Source organism: Leptodactylus fuscus, chromosome 4, assembly GCF_031893055.1.
Source record: "Leptodactylus fuscus isolate aLepFus1 chromosome 4, aLepFus1.hap2, whole genome shotgun sequence".
Lineage (NCBI taxonomy): Eukaryota > Metazoa > Chordata > Amphibia > Anura > Leptodactylidae > Leptodactylus > Leptodactylus fuscus.
Window position 1 is genome coordinate 62,219,621 of NC_134268.1, and position 14,967 is coordinate 62,234,587.

A 14,967-nucleotide genomic window follows, 5' to 3' on the forward strand; every position below is an offset into this window, starting at 1 on the left:
TCAGCTCTACTTCATCGGGCTAATAGAATGCATTGGCCAATCAGCGCTGGCCAATGCATTCTATTAGCTTGATGAAGCAGAGTGTGCACAAGGGTTCAAGCGCACCCTCGGCTCTGATGTAGCAGAGCCGAGGGTGCACAAGGGTTCAAGTGCACCCTCGGCTCTCCTACATCAGAGCCGAGGGTGCGCTTGAACCCTTGTGCACACTCTGCTTCATCAAGCTAATAGAATGCATTGGCCAGCACTGATTGGCCAGAGTACGGAATTCGGCCAATCAGCGCTGGCCAATGCATCCCTATGGGAAAAAGTTTATCTCACAAAAATCACAATTACGCACCCGATAGAGCCCCAAAAAGTTATTTTTAATAACATTCCCCCCTAAATAAAGGTTATCCCTAGCTATCCCTGCCTGTACAGCTATCCCTGTCTCATAGTCACAAAGTTCACATTCTCATATGACCCGGATTTGAAATCCACTATTCGTCTAAAATGGAGGTCACCTGATTTCGGCAGCCAATGACTTTTTCCAATTTTTTCAATGCCCCCGGTGTCGTAGTTCCTGTCCCACCTCCCCTGCGCTGTTATTGGTGCAAAAAAGGCGCCAGGGAAGGTGGGAGGGGAATCGAATTTTGGCGCACTTTACCACGCGGTGTTCGATTCGATTCGAACATGGCGAACACCCTGATATCCGATCGAACATGTGTTCGATAGAACACTGTTCGCTCATCTCTAAAAATCACCATTTCAAAATATCTGCCACCAGGAAGGAGCATCTTTACTGTATGTTATGTTTTCTGTATCATTAGTTAGTTATTGGTATTACAACTTTGGTCCAGGGTTTTGCACTGATCACCTTTTCGTGGGATCAAGAAGGAATTTTTTCCGTGACACAAATTTGCAAATGTCTCCAGGTTTTTTGCCTTCTGGACCAACAGCTTAGGTTTAGATAAAAATAGTTTTTAATAAATCATATTTAACAATTATTGATTAAAGATCGGTTTCCTTGTCATTTCTCATTATATATAGCACCTAGGTAGTATATACAGTATATTATATTTTTCTATACCTATATCAGTTTTACAATCCCTGGCTACTACACTATAAAGCCAAATAGGAATATATGGAAGGTAAATACGTGTCTAATATTTCAGTGGCTTGTTGAAAATCATTTCCATTTCTCAGGAGAGTGGAAAGCGGAAATAAAGAGCATTTCTCCCTCTTAAGGATCTGACATGTACATGAATTACACGGACAGACTGATTATTTACTTATGAAATATATACTGCTTCATTTACCTTGTGATGGCGTTGTAGGGACATTGAACATACAGACGGTCTAAGCAGTAGGACACCATGTGATCAGATTATTTATAGGGACTCTCTTCTAACAACAAGAGATTGTCCAAAGTGGAGAACCCCATTGATTTGATGGCTTATTGCAAAGCGTTCCAGAGGAATAAACCGTTTCTCCACCAGGTGGCGACAGTGTTCTGTAGCAATGTACTGTAATCTGAATGGAGCTAACTCCATTAAAGCCGTATTCACAACTCAGACATTTATATCTGACAGATGTGGATCCTGCTCCTAAAATCTGCACCCTTGTGGAGAACGAGGGACCCCTGACCTGCCTGGGGAAGCAATGCCTGCATCCTGAGTAGATCACGTATATGGCTGGGTTGGGTTTGCAGCTTCCATAGCAATGTATGGAGAGATGGGGCCACCTATGTGTTCATTCTTTATCTGCACTGGGGATCCCCCATTTTCCACATATTAGACTTCTAGCAGACATTTGTGGCATGTTCATTTTATAGCAATATCCTTCCAAAAATAATTTTCCATGAATGTAAGGGAGAACTTTACTTTTTGATCCCTAACTAATTCTACATTTGTTGTTACGCAATCATTAAAGGGAATTTACTAGGAAAGGGATGCCAGTTTTCTGGGGCACAGCTGTTTGTCCTACAAAACGCTCCAATAATGGGAGACTTTCCCCATTTTCTGACTTGCATGCCGATTTTTTTTTTTTTTTTTTTTTTTAGAAAAGTGGAGCTCCTGTAAGCTGTTGATGGCCAAGACCCCACGTGGCAGAAATGTTGCAAAAAAATATGCGCAGTGGAATCATGCAGTTTTGCAAATCACAGCATGTCAATTATACCTACGGAAACACCGGCGATTTCCCTATAGGTATAATGGAAGCAGAAAGTTTTCTTTCTGTGAAAAGCGATGGGGGAAGAACCTTGGTATGTTGTTGCCGTGGTTTATCACGCAGTTGTTTTTTGCACTATGTGAGTCTTTAACCTAATGGTCTATTCTGAAGATAAGCATTCAGTATCATGAACCCAGAGAAAAACTTGAAAGACCTCAAATTATGTGACAACTATATATTTACATGAGACATTGAGCAACTAAATCTGACATTTTTCCACAATTTTAATGAGAGTGTTACAGGGATAAGTCAACAACTGCGGTTTGCTTCACTAGCTGCTGTACAGTTTTGGTACTGGTGTAAAGCAAACCTTTTAACAACCTAGTAGTTTTACTTTCCTGTAAATTAGAATTTTTGTATTTTGTTACATGAATTATACATTTCAGACCTTTTATATGTCAGCTGTCATTCTATTTGTATTCAGAAGATTACATTTATTTGCATTAGAATTTTTGATAGCGTACGATTCTCACCCAGACTTCTCGATACAACATACTATATCCATACACCCAGAACGCGGCATGAAGAGGTTCAGTAAAAGTAGCATTAAAGGTGTGCAAGTGCCTGATTGGGTTACACAAAGCGTAAAAGGACAGCTGTCCGGCATCATAATCTAGATATATTGCGAATCTATGACATGGTGCATTGAGCTGTATTTTAACATGTTGACTATCATGTGTCGCCCTGTATTCATTGGTATTATACCACCTGACCAAGCTCCAAGACTTCTTGTTACGTCCAATGGTTGACTCACTGCCTCTCCTGTCCATACTTGGGTAGCACACGCCAATCATCCAAGTGCAATAACTTGTCTCCATTTCCCAATAATGACATCCTGAAGAAAAACTTGTGGTGCTCAGTACTTGACAGCTTGGAAATCTATTGGGTGTTTCTGGCCGCTGCAGTCTGACCTGTGACCGAGATGCAGTTTTACGGTCTCCTGATACATGCACAGTAGGACCGGCGGTGTCCATGTCCAGTAAAATATCTGCTGGTTCCTGCATCTCGGTAGCACTTTTCAATGTCATTATGTTATATAAACCTAAATATAAAAGCAGTTTGATGTGACCGTCATCAAGATTATCTACACTCCTGAGCAGGTTACTATCCTCCTCCTTACTATATTCCAAACGTGAGTCATGTTCTACTTCTTGTTCTTCTAAGACAGGCACTGGATAAGCCATGTTATAGAGCCCCTCAATGTCACCCATCTTTCTTACCCTAGCACTCTTTTCTATTTCTAGCTGTTGGATTAAGCCAGAGACTGAGTGTGAGACCTTCTCTGTCTGTCTAGTGATCTCTTTAAGGATCTCCTTCTCTAGGTCTTCTAGTTGTGCCCTAGTATATGATAACACACTTGTTACCTCTTCTGATACATTTTTTGCTTTTTCATGTACAGTATTCATGTGTTCTTGCAGACTGTGAACTCTTGCATCAGTCTCCACATTTATCATGGTTACACTCTCGAGAGCTTTTTCCAATTTCTCCTTCTGAGGTGCAATGGGCAAGGACAGACCTTCTATCTGGTGTCCATCATGCTCTCTATTCTTGCAGGCATCGTCTTTAGTACCGCGATATTCCAAAACATTCTTGTGGATTGAACAGTTTCTGTTTTCCCTTGGTTTAGATAACACACGTTCTGCAGTCAGATTGTCTTCACATATGGAGGTTCCACATATTGCACAGAAGTTATCATCGCACGTAGTAGAGTGAATACAATGCTTACGGCAATCCGCAGTCTCTACCTGGTCACTTTCTGGAGATGGTTGCAGTTTCCTTTGCAGTGCAGGGCGCTCCTGAAATTCTGCGTTGCATGCAGGACAGGCATACAATCCATATTCCTTCTGTGTATTCAGCAATTCATCGATACAGGTCCAGCAGAAGATGTCTCCACATTTTAAGTTTACAAGATCTCTACAATGGTTTTGACAGATGGAACAGATGAAATCTTTCACATCAGCGGATGCCATCTCTGACAAAGAAAGAAGTAATGTGACTTCAAACCGTTCTGTCCAGGACAATAAAGAAGGGACTATGGGTGTGTGTCACACTTTAGCACACAGGGCGAGGCAGGGAGCACAAGTTTATGTGCTTTATTACTTTTTACAGCCTGATATGAAAAGATCTTGGCCAATATTAACTCCTATCATAACTGACCTGAGTAAATATGTTAGCACAAGACAGAGTGGATTATAAGCAGGATGGAAGTCTCTTGGGGTGTCCTATATGCTGTGCCCAATACCCTGCAGCTGCAATTCTTTCTGCTGCCTCTACTTCCACCATTAACATTGAGAATCTTCAGCCTTCAGATTGGGTCACATTACTATACTATACAGGTGTATCACATATACATTCCATGTCTGAGCCTGACATGAGATATGCGGGGGGGGGGGGGGGGGGGTGAGCAGGGGCCGTTTTGGCATATATTAGGAGAAGTACTTTTCACTTTTTTTTTTGCAAAGTTTTCCACTGCAAACTTTCTGATTCAATTACAGCTATAGGGAAACCGCCAGTGGTTCCATAAGTATAATTGACATACAGCAATTTACAGAAACGCAAGGGTTTTTGAGATCACAGCATGTCCGTTGCAGATATCTTTCTGCAATGTGTGGATGGAATTAGTTAGAATCCCATCAACTTTGCAGGGACTGTAAAAACCTTTGGTGGTTTTTTGACAAATGTCTACTAAGAAAAAAACTGTTGTAGAGGGAAAGTTGTTTCATGAAAGATGGAAAAGTGAAATCAGTATGACATTTGTGTTAGCAGAACCTTGATGTGGCCCTCGGTGAAAAGTGTTTGACACCTCAGCTCTATTTGGGCATACCTCCCAACCGTCCTGATTTCCATGGGACATTCACGATTTGAGTGACATGTCCCACGGTTCTGGTTGGAGGGAGGTATGTCCCGATTTCAACTCAGATCTGCGTCCAGAGGACACAGATCTGAGTTGAACACATACGCGGCTGAAGCAAGGAGCTGACACAGGTCAGCTCCTTCCTTCGCCACTGCTGCCGGCTACTGGCTTGTAGACGTGATGTGATGACGTCACATCGCGTCTATAACTGTGTCAGAGAGAGAGAGGCGCGCAGAGAGCGGCGAGGGAGCGGAGGAGAAGGTAAGTGTAATGTGGAGGTGGAACGTGAAACTGGGGGCAGATGAAGGAGAGGACGGCATGACACTGGGGGCAGAGATGGAGAGGACAGCATGACACTGGGGGCAGGGATGTGGGGACATGAATCTGGGGGCAGAGATGGGGGACATGAATCTGGGGGCAGAAATGTGGAGACATGAATCTGGGGGCAAGGATGGGGGGACATGAATCTGGGGGCAGAGATGGGGGGACATGAATCTGGGGGCAGAAATGTGGAGACATGAATCTGGGGGCAAGGATGGGGGGACATGAATCTGGGGGCAGAGATGGAGGGACATGAATCTGGGGGCAGAAATGTGGAGACATGAATCTGGGGGCAAGGATGGGGGACATGAATCTGGGGGCAGAGATGGAGGGACATGAATCTGGGGGCAGAGATGGAGGGACATGAATCTGGGGGCAGAGATAGAGGGACATGAATCTGGGGGCAGAGATGGAGGGACATGAATCTGGGGGCAGAGATGAGGGACATGAATCTGGGGGCAGAGATGGGGGACATGAATCTGGGGGCAGAGATGGGGACATGAATCTGGGGGCAGAGATGGAGGGGGGACATGAATCTGGGGGCAGAGATGGAGGGGGACATGAATCTGGGGGCAGAGATGGAGGGGGGACATGAATCTGGGGGCAGAGATGGAGGGGGGACATGAATCTGGGGGCAGAGATGGAGGGGGGACATGAATCTGGGGGCAGAGATGGAGGGGACATGAATCTGGGGGCAGAGATGGAGGGGACATGAAACTCGGGGCAGATGAAGGGTGTATATGAAACTGGGGGAGAGATAGAGGGGGGACATATAATTTATGGGTGACTGTAGGAGGATTATACAGTGTGTGGGCACATGGAAAATTAACGAGTGGGAGGAGTCAACACAAAAGTGGGCGGGGCAAATAATAATATTACATTGTGGCCTGATGCTAGGTTCACACTAGCGTTCACCTGTCCGTTCTGAGCTTTCCGTCTTTTTTAATCCGGACACAGAGTACTGCATGTCCGACTCTGTGTCCAGATTATAAAACCCGGTTTCGCGGCGGAGAGCCTAAAACGCTCACCGCCGCTCATGGCCGGACATCTTTCTCACCCATTCAAATGAATGGGTGAGAAGACTCCTGCAGGTTTCCGTCTCCTGCTCTGTTTTAGGCAGGAAACGGAAACCTGAACTACGGAGAGGAGAACGCTGATGTGAACGAGCCCTTACACTGACTGATGCCAGTATTGTGTTCTTTACCATATCATGCCATTGCAACAATGAAGAGCGGAATATTTTAAATATATACTTTTTTTTTTTTTTGCAGTATTGAAGTTCACCCAGCAGTGCACCATTTCTGAGGCAGAGTGATGCTACACCTTAAGGCTGCTCCATGGGGTAGTTTGTTTTTTTTTTAATTAGAGAATGACTAACAGCACAGAAACCTGGGACTAGAACATGGTGTACCTTACAGTTGGCAATGACAATGCAGACAGGCATGACTCTTAAACCTATAAAGCCAGTAGTAAATAGCTGTGCACAGTTCCAAGCAGATAACATACCATATAACAAGGTGGTTAGAAAAAAAAATATATATATATAAAATCCAAAACAGAATAAACAAAATAAAGGAGTAGGAAGGAATATTCAGTACAAAACATCCTCATAAGGAAAAGATAACCTTATCAAACGAGTCAATAAAAGTGGTCAATGGTTCTTAAAACTCACGGCTGTCATAGGATTATAAGCAGTGACTTGGTGTATGGTGGTAAAAGGATAGTTTTGGGTTGTTGTGTTTTTTTAACCAAGCCTATCAAAAAAAAAAAATTACTACTGTGAAGGTAGACCATGTCTATTCTTATTTTTATACATGCGTTATACTGCTTAAGAAATTATATTTTTCTTTGTGCAACGTTTATACATTAAGATGGCGCCTGTATCCAGTACCGCACCCAGATGCTGACGCACATGATCGTCATGTGGTTTACAAGAAAGACAGTATCATTTCCTGGGAACTCGAAAGCTAAGAGATGTTGAAATTTAACAGCCAATCACTGATCGCCAGTGTATTCGGATACAAGACGTATATGCTTACAGCCTGCCTTTTTCTTATCTTTCTTGCATTCCTGTATAAAAACTGTAACTTCCTCAATAAACCTCAGTTCTGTGTGAATAGGCATCACGCTCATTGCATGGACTGAGATTGAAACTGCATCAATGTCAGTGTTTATCTTTGTCAGCGCGCACATGCATGATTGATTTGGAGCAGGTGACTGACCACTGTAAGTGACCCGTATTCTGGCGGGGGTTCTCCCTCAACACTACAAACTTTTAAAAACTCTTGCTTTTGTTCCTACAAACTATTCGATTCCTCCAGCTGTAAGATTTGGTTTTGGGAAGCCATTGTAATGGGAAGGAGTATTTTGCCACAGCAATGAGATGTATAATGCAGGGGTTCTGGAAGTTTGTGCCATCTAGTGGGAGAATTGGAATGATTGTACGGGAATTGATTGTATTTAGAAAAGTGACCATTACACTAGCATTGAGATTTCCGTCATTCAGGTGCACATGGGGACATGAAAGACTGAGACCCTGTCCACTTAAAAAGTGGTTACATGCGGAAACCCACGGACCTCAGACTATAATGGGGTTCATCAGATTATTGCCATGAGAACAAAGGTCCTCCTTGCAGGACTTTTCTACCCACTGATTTTAAAGTGGCTTCTGCAGCAGAGTTTATGGAGATGAGAGTACAGTATAGTGGTATAATTCATGTCTCTAGATGCTTGGTAAGACTGAAATCTCAAGAGTCTTTTGTGGCAGTTAAGTCAGAAGTAAGTAAAGAGAGCAGAAGTTTCAGTGCTTTTGCATTGAGCATTTCCTTCTTTCTGGATCCACTCCTGGCTTTGACTCAGGAACTTCCACAAGCCGACCGTGTGATTCTAGCCTGAAACATTGAGAGCCCTTTTGCACTAATAATTTTCCTGTACAAGTGCCGCCCATGAAAGAAGATGGACAGCACACGGAGCCATTATAGTGGATGTGGCCACTCACATGTACATTTTCTCACAGCGAGGTGCCCCCTAGTTATTGAGTGGCAGGGGATGGAATTTACAACTGAAGTGATAATACAGAAATAATATATCAGGAGTTTCTCCAACCACACCAGTGTAACTTGGCAATCTTGTCACCCCCATGTACCAAGTGTGTTTAATGCATTTGTATTTTGTTTTTTCACTTTTTATGCTTAAAGGGATTCAATCAGTAAAATGAATTTTTTTCCTCCCTAACACGTAGGAATAGCCCTTAAGAAAGGCTATTCTTCTCCTACCTTTAGATATTTTCTCTGTACCGCTGTTCGGTAGAAAACCGGGTTTTTTTTTTCCGGTATGCAAAGGAATTATCGCGCAGCACTGGGGGCGTCCCCAATGGTGCAAGAGCAATCTCCAGCACCGCCTCTCTTTGCCCCTCCCTGCATCTTCTTCTGGCGTTGGCTTCAAACTTCTAGGCATGCGCAGTCAGCTCTGCCTTCGGGCAGAGCAGACTGCGCATGCCCACGGCCATTTTCTTCTTTCTTAAGGCAATTCCTAAGAAAAAAATTGCATTTTAATGATTGAATCCCTTTCAGTCTGCAGTTATTTTACCTATTAATAATTCTTCTCCAATATCCATGGCAAGAACTAGTTTACTTTCTAAACAACCTTGTCAACATATTTTATGAGGTTTCCTGCCTTGCAACCTTAAATGTTATTGTCCTGGTAGGACAGACACAGGCTTGGTAGAGGACATTTCTTAAAGGGGTTGGCCACTTTCAGACCAATATTGAGAGACAAATGTTATAGTTTGTATAATAAAAAGTACAATTTTCCAATATACTTTCCGTATCTATTCCTCACAGTTTTCTAGATTTCGGCTTGCTGTCATTTATTCTGTTACTTCTAGCGGATAAAACTCTTACCATGGTCGGGCGTGTCCTAAGTAATGGAACTGTGAAGACGCACTTCAACCGAGCTCCCGGACCCTAGCAGCGATTCCCCCGACAGCATCGGGTTTCGGCTCTTACCTTCTCCCCGCTCCGGAATGGTATGTCGCCTGGGACGCAAGCCTTCTGCCTCGGCCCAGGTTGAGCCGCCGCTGGCGCGTTTTCTCCTCTCCGCAGCCTCCCCTGCTTCCCGGCCCGGCGGCTCCAAAATGGCGCCGGCGCGCGCCCCTGCAAAGGACATGGAGGTGTCTTCCCCGCAGCCACAGGTCCAAGCGGCGCCGCTCTTCTCTCCTGCCGCTCCTGCAGTCCTTCTTCCCTCTGATGTGGGGCCAGTCACTGTCCAGGTACCGCAGCAGCCTCCCAGGCTCCAAGATGGCAGAGGTACCGGCCTCGTGGCGCCCCCCCCCCCCCTCCATTATGGGTGCAGCGCCTGGAGCATCTCTGCCACCTCCCACGCCCATGGCATCCTGGCAGGACACAGTGCTCCCCACAGTGGCCCAGTCCTCTTCCCTGGGCCTCCCTGCAGCAAGTCCCTCTGCTGTTCTCCTGCCTCCCCACCAGCAGTCCCTGGGACCTGACTCTGGAACTGCTCTGCCCCAGCTCACTGAGCTTCTCCCCCCTCTGGACACTACCTGCTCTCCTGTGGGGACCCTGTCTTGCCCATCTGGGACGCTGGATCCTGTCCGTGCATCTGTGACTCCACTTTCCATGACCCCGGGGGGTGGCCCCCCTGGCTACACCATTTGCTGAGCTGACTTTGGATTTACCTGGTACTCCTGCTATCCTACGTGGCCCACCCACCTCTGATTCCTCTGATTCTTCTCAAGCATCCGCCTCCTCCCACCGGCCCAAACGTCCTCAGCTTTCGGACATCTGGGAGCTGCTCAGGTCCATGCCTACCAAGTCGGACCTCGAGGCCATGGTGCGCAGGGTGGAGGAGAGGCAGGATAAAATCCTATCCGGTTTCAAGTCTGACCTACAATCCCTGGAAACCCAGATCTCAGTGCAGCAGCAGCAACGTACAGACTCTATAGATCAGCGCCTAGGGGCTTTGGAACAGTCCTTCTCTACTCAACGCTCCTTTAACCGCCACTTACTGCTGCAGGTTGATGACCAAGAAAATAGAGGCAGGCGAAATAATATCAAACTCCGTGGGGTTCCGGATGTGGTCTCTCCTGGGGAACTTCGTTCTGTTGCCTTGTTGGTCTTTAACACAGTCCTCTCCCGCCCTATGGATACAGAGGTACATATCGACAGGATCCACCGTGTTCTCGGGCCCAAGAGGGCCTCCTCCACTGGTCCACGGGATGTCCTCTGCTGTGTTCACTTTTATAAAGAGAAAGACGACATTCTTCAGGCTGCTTGGCGTCATTGCCCGGTCCCCTTCATGGATAGCTCGATTTCTCTCCTGCCTGATGTCTCCCGCCGCACCCTGGCTATGCGGCGCCTCCTAAAGCCCTCTCTGCGTTTGATTCTGGACTCTGGGGCAACGTACAGATGGGGCCACCCCTTCCACCTCCAGGTTCGCCGCAATGGTGCGGTTTTTGTCTTGCACTCTCTGGATCAGGCAAAAACAAAAAACCTCTTAGCGCGGATCCCTGATCCCACTTCATTCTCTCTGGATCAGGCGTCTGCTTTGGCTCGTTTCTTGGATCTTCCTGACCTGTCTTTGCCAGACTGGTTGGAATACCTGCTCCCTGCTGCTCCGCTTGTGGACCGATCTTCTTCCCCTCCCCTGCTACGTCAGCGGCACCGTATGGGGGACTCTGCCACTACTTCCTCTGGAGGAACTGTATCCTTGCCAGCTGATTAGGAGATGTTGGGACTCTTGTATTCTGATGGTCCTGTGATGCCTTGTTCTTTTTTTCTTCTTTTTCCTTTAGTGCCATGTGTTCTCTCAGATATTGTTAAGTCTTGTGCCCCTCGGGTGACTGGTCTGGTTGTGTCTTGCTCCGCTCGCCTGAGGTGTGTTTCGCCCCCCCCCCCTCCCTGATTGGGGTGCACTGGGGTCTGCCTTCCTCTACCTCCTGCTGGTGTGCTCCTTTATCTTGGGGCGCCCCGGACGGGACTGTGGTCGAATGATTAGGATTTTTCTCTTGGTGGACTGCAGTGTCTTCCATCCTCTCATGGATGCGGGTTCCCGGGGTTTGGAGGTGTTGATTCTCAGGCTCTCTGTTTTGGGCCTTGACCCCTTCACTCCCTCTTTCTTTTGTTTTTAGGTTTCGCTGCTTTGGGATTGGGTAGTTCTGTACCTTTCTTGACTACCTCTCCCCCAGTTAGTTAATTTCGGCAGCTCTCGGTGCGTAGACTGCGGTGTGCCTCTGAGACCTGCATTGGTGGGGTTTCCCCACTGTTTGGTGTTTCCCGAGTTCGGATTAGCTGGGCTCGGTTTTAGTTAATTTTCCGTCCCGAGGGTAGCTTGGCTCGGGTTCCTTATTCTTGTGTAGCCTTCCCCCCATCTCCTTCCCCTTCACCCTTTTTCTTTTCCCTTTCCTTCTTTGGTTTTGTGTTTTTCCTCGCTATGTTTCTTCTCCTTTCCCTACCCCCCCCTTCCCCTCATCTGCTCCTGCTGCCGTTATTGGAGTCCGTTGCTTGTGCTCGCATCCGCGATTATGGTCTCAACACTCCGGTGTAGCGTCTCCTTTTTGCCTCCATTAATACGGATCGTGTGATTCCAAGTGGCCTTTCTTTAGGATCCGCTCTTTAGGGACGGGTCGGCCCCTATCCTCTTGTCTTCCGGATCTTCTGACTCGTCTCATGACTGTTGCCCTGATGCTTCGTTATGGGGGCTTGGTGTCTGGCCCATTTGCCCTGCCACATGTTAGTGTACTGCGGCCTTCATGGCTGCCTTGTGCAGGTTCCTATTTTCTACTGTTGCGCTTCCTCATTCTCATCCCGAGTTCTCCTACTTTTGCTAGTTACCTGTACGTAAGCCCTGTGTGGCATTTGGGACCCCTTCGATATTTTATCACAGTACTCTCGGATGTGGTGACCTGACCAGCTGCTGCGCCTTATGCTCTTCCTGGTTATCTGGTCGGTGCTCGGAGCTGCTCCACTACCCCACCCCTTCCCTTTTCCCTTCTACTCATTCTTCTCCCTGTCTGGTCCTGTATTCCTACATTTGTGAGCTTTCTCCTATGTGCTAAGTTTTTGTCTTGCTCGTCTGGATGTGTTCATTTCTGTACCCTGCTGGTTTATAAAAAAAACCCTCTTACCATGGTCATGTGATTTACGGTCCATGGTCATGTGATGAGCACACAAGTGCCGCTCGTTATAGTCACAGCACAATAATCAGACATCTGCCTGGTAATCAGCTGTGCACCTGTGTCCTCATCACATGACCATGGACCGCAAATCACATGACCATGGTCAGACTTTTATCCTCTAGAAGTAACAGAATGAATGACAGCAAGCAGAGATCTAGAAAACCGTGAGGAATTAATACTGAAAGAATATTGGAAAAGTGTATATCTTTTTAATGTACAAATAACTTTTGTTTCTCAATATTGGTCTGAAAGTGGCCAACCCCTTTAAGTTTACACTTGCAGAATATGCACCGATACTTCAATATAAGCCGTGAACCAAGGAAACCAGTCGTGTTGATAACTGGGGGGTGTTTTATTAACCAGAGACTCATGATCATTTCTCCCATAGCCTTTCAGCTAAAACTGTAATAGACAAAATGCGTTTTAAAATGAATGTGGTGGTTTTAATAACAGACAGACAAAAGTTACAATTCGCCCCATTTTGAATAGTTGGTAAAATTGGCATTTTGTTTTTTATAACATATACATTTTTTATTAAATATGTAAAAAGATAAAACGCAAGTTATTCACATATTCATAGACAAAAAACCTACTCTATCATGCGACAAGTCATGTGTATGGTAAAATGAGTGCGATACATCCGAATAAGACTCTTTCCATCTACTTCAGGACTTCATTACCTATTTATATTTAACAATACATATGTTTACATTCCTTTCAGTTTACATTTCATATATAACTTTTTATGATGTGCTACCCAGAAAAATAAAAAAAATAAAAAAAATAAAAAATACTGAAAAAAAAAAGGAAAAAAAAAACAAGCATTGGAAATATACAGCAGTACAATCCGTAGAAGACAGTCTCACTTAATTGTCAGTTCCCAAGACATCTCCAGCTAGCATCTTTACTTGCCTCTTCCATAGGATCTATACACTGGGGAAGATCATTGCCCAATTCTCAATGATGAAACCTAACAATTCACATGATTCAACCATCGTGTGATAAACCAGATGCTTCCGTTTTCATCGGGTGGGGCCATTGTGAGATGTTCGCCCATTTAATGCATACCTTATACAATTTCAGTGATTATGTTTCTCTGTTCTTCGCATTTAGGATTATTGGTTTGTGATACAAAATGGCTTCTACTGCAGAGCCCAGAGGTGCCTGAAGAAGGTACTAAAAGCTTCCATGATACGTGCTACGAAGGTCGTCAGCAAAGCCTTTGATAAAGCCAAACATCTGATAAATAGTAGAGGTAGTACATATACAGGACAGATTATATTATTACTGGTGTCATTGTATACTCACGTCTATTAATACTGCATTCAGAAATATAGTGCACTAGAACGGCTTGAGAAGCATAGTTCATTGTAGGATATTGCTGTCGACATTGAATTACTGCATTGTATGCTTAGGCGGATGTCAATTAAGTGAGTGTATGTATTTCTAGAGACGTTAGGTTACTGTATTCTTTTTTTTTTTGCAAGACAGGTTCTACGTGTGTCCTAGCTCTGTGTGTCCTGGCAGTGACAAAAAAAAAAAATCTCAATAATTCAGGTTACTGCTATGTTATGGTGTTAAAGCGGATGTTACATTTGTACTTAATAGATGAGTTCTCAGCCTGACCCTATAACAAATAGCTAGTGTCGGACCGGTCTGGGGAATATTGGCGGCTCATGAGCATTCAGCAAATATTTGATAAAAACTTAGGAAAAATGAACAGTTTTTGACTTCAGAAACTCAAGATCTTTAAATAACAAAACCACTGAGTATGTTATATAAAAATAAAGGAAAAACATATATACTGCATATAATATCCCATTTGTACCTCAATAGTAAGCCCTTTGCTGCATGAGCACTGCATGCTTCAGTCCGACACCAACATCCCAGAACTACTCTATATACTACTTACTGACAATAACAAAATAAAAATGTAATAAACTTTTATGAAAAAAAATATTAATAAAACACATATTTCATCAACAATAGAGCTGTATTAGGAAGTGTGGAATATTTTAGGGGTGGAAAAGGTATGCAGCTCAGAAATCTAAGGTTTTATCTTGTAGCACAGGGGGTCAGTAACCTTCAGCGCTCCAGTTGCTGTGAAACTACAACTCCCAACATGCTCCATTCACTTCCATGGGAGTTCCAAGAGCAAGTATGCATGCTGGGAGTTGTAGTCTTACAACAGCTGGATTGTGAAGGTTGCCTACACCTATTGTAAGAGATGAAAGAGAAAATCCTGATGTTATGGAAGACCTAGGAACAAATACATTACTTTGACCAAATGTATCTCCTGCATTCTTCTGATATTGGGAGACAACTCGCGTTTGCTATATGTCGGATTGTGATCAGATCTTCACATATTGAGTGCAAGTATTTCCATTTAGGATAT

General features: G+C 44.7%; 1 protein-coding gene across 3 annotated transcripts in view; it reads right to left on the reverse strand.

Moving 5' to 3' along the window:
- Positions 1-14,295: 14,295 nt before the first annotated feature.
- The window catches only part of MAPRE2 (microtubule associated protein RP/EB family member 2), a 136,560-nt gene continuing 135,888 nt past the window's right edge, over positions 14,296-14,967 (reverse strand). For all 3 annotated transcript variants that reach the window (XM_075270559.1, XM_075270560.1, XM_075270558.1), the window contains one exon: positions 14,296-14,967. This exon is cut by the window's right edge and continues 631 nt beyond it. The gene's annotated coding sequence lies outside the window, so the exon portion shown is untranslated.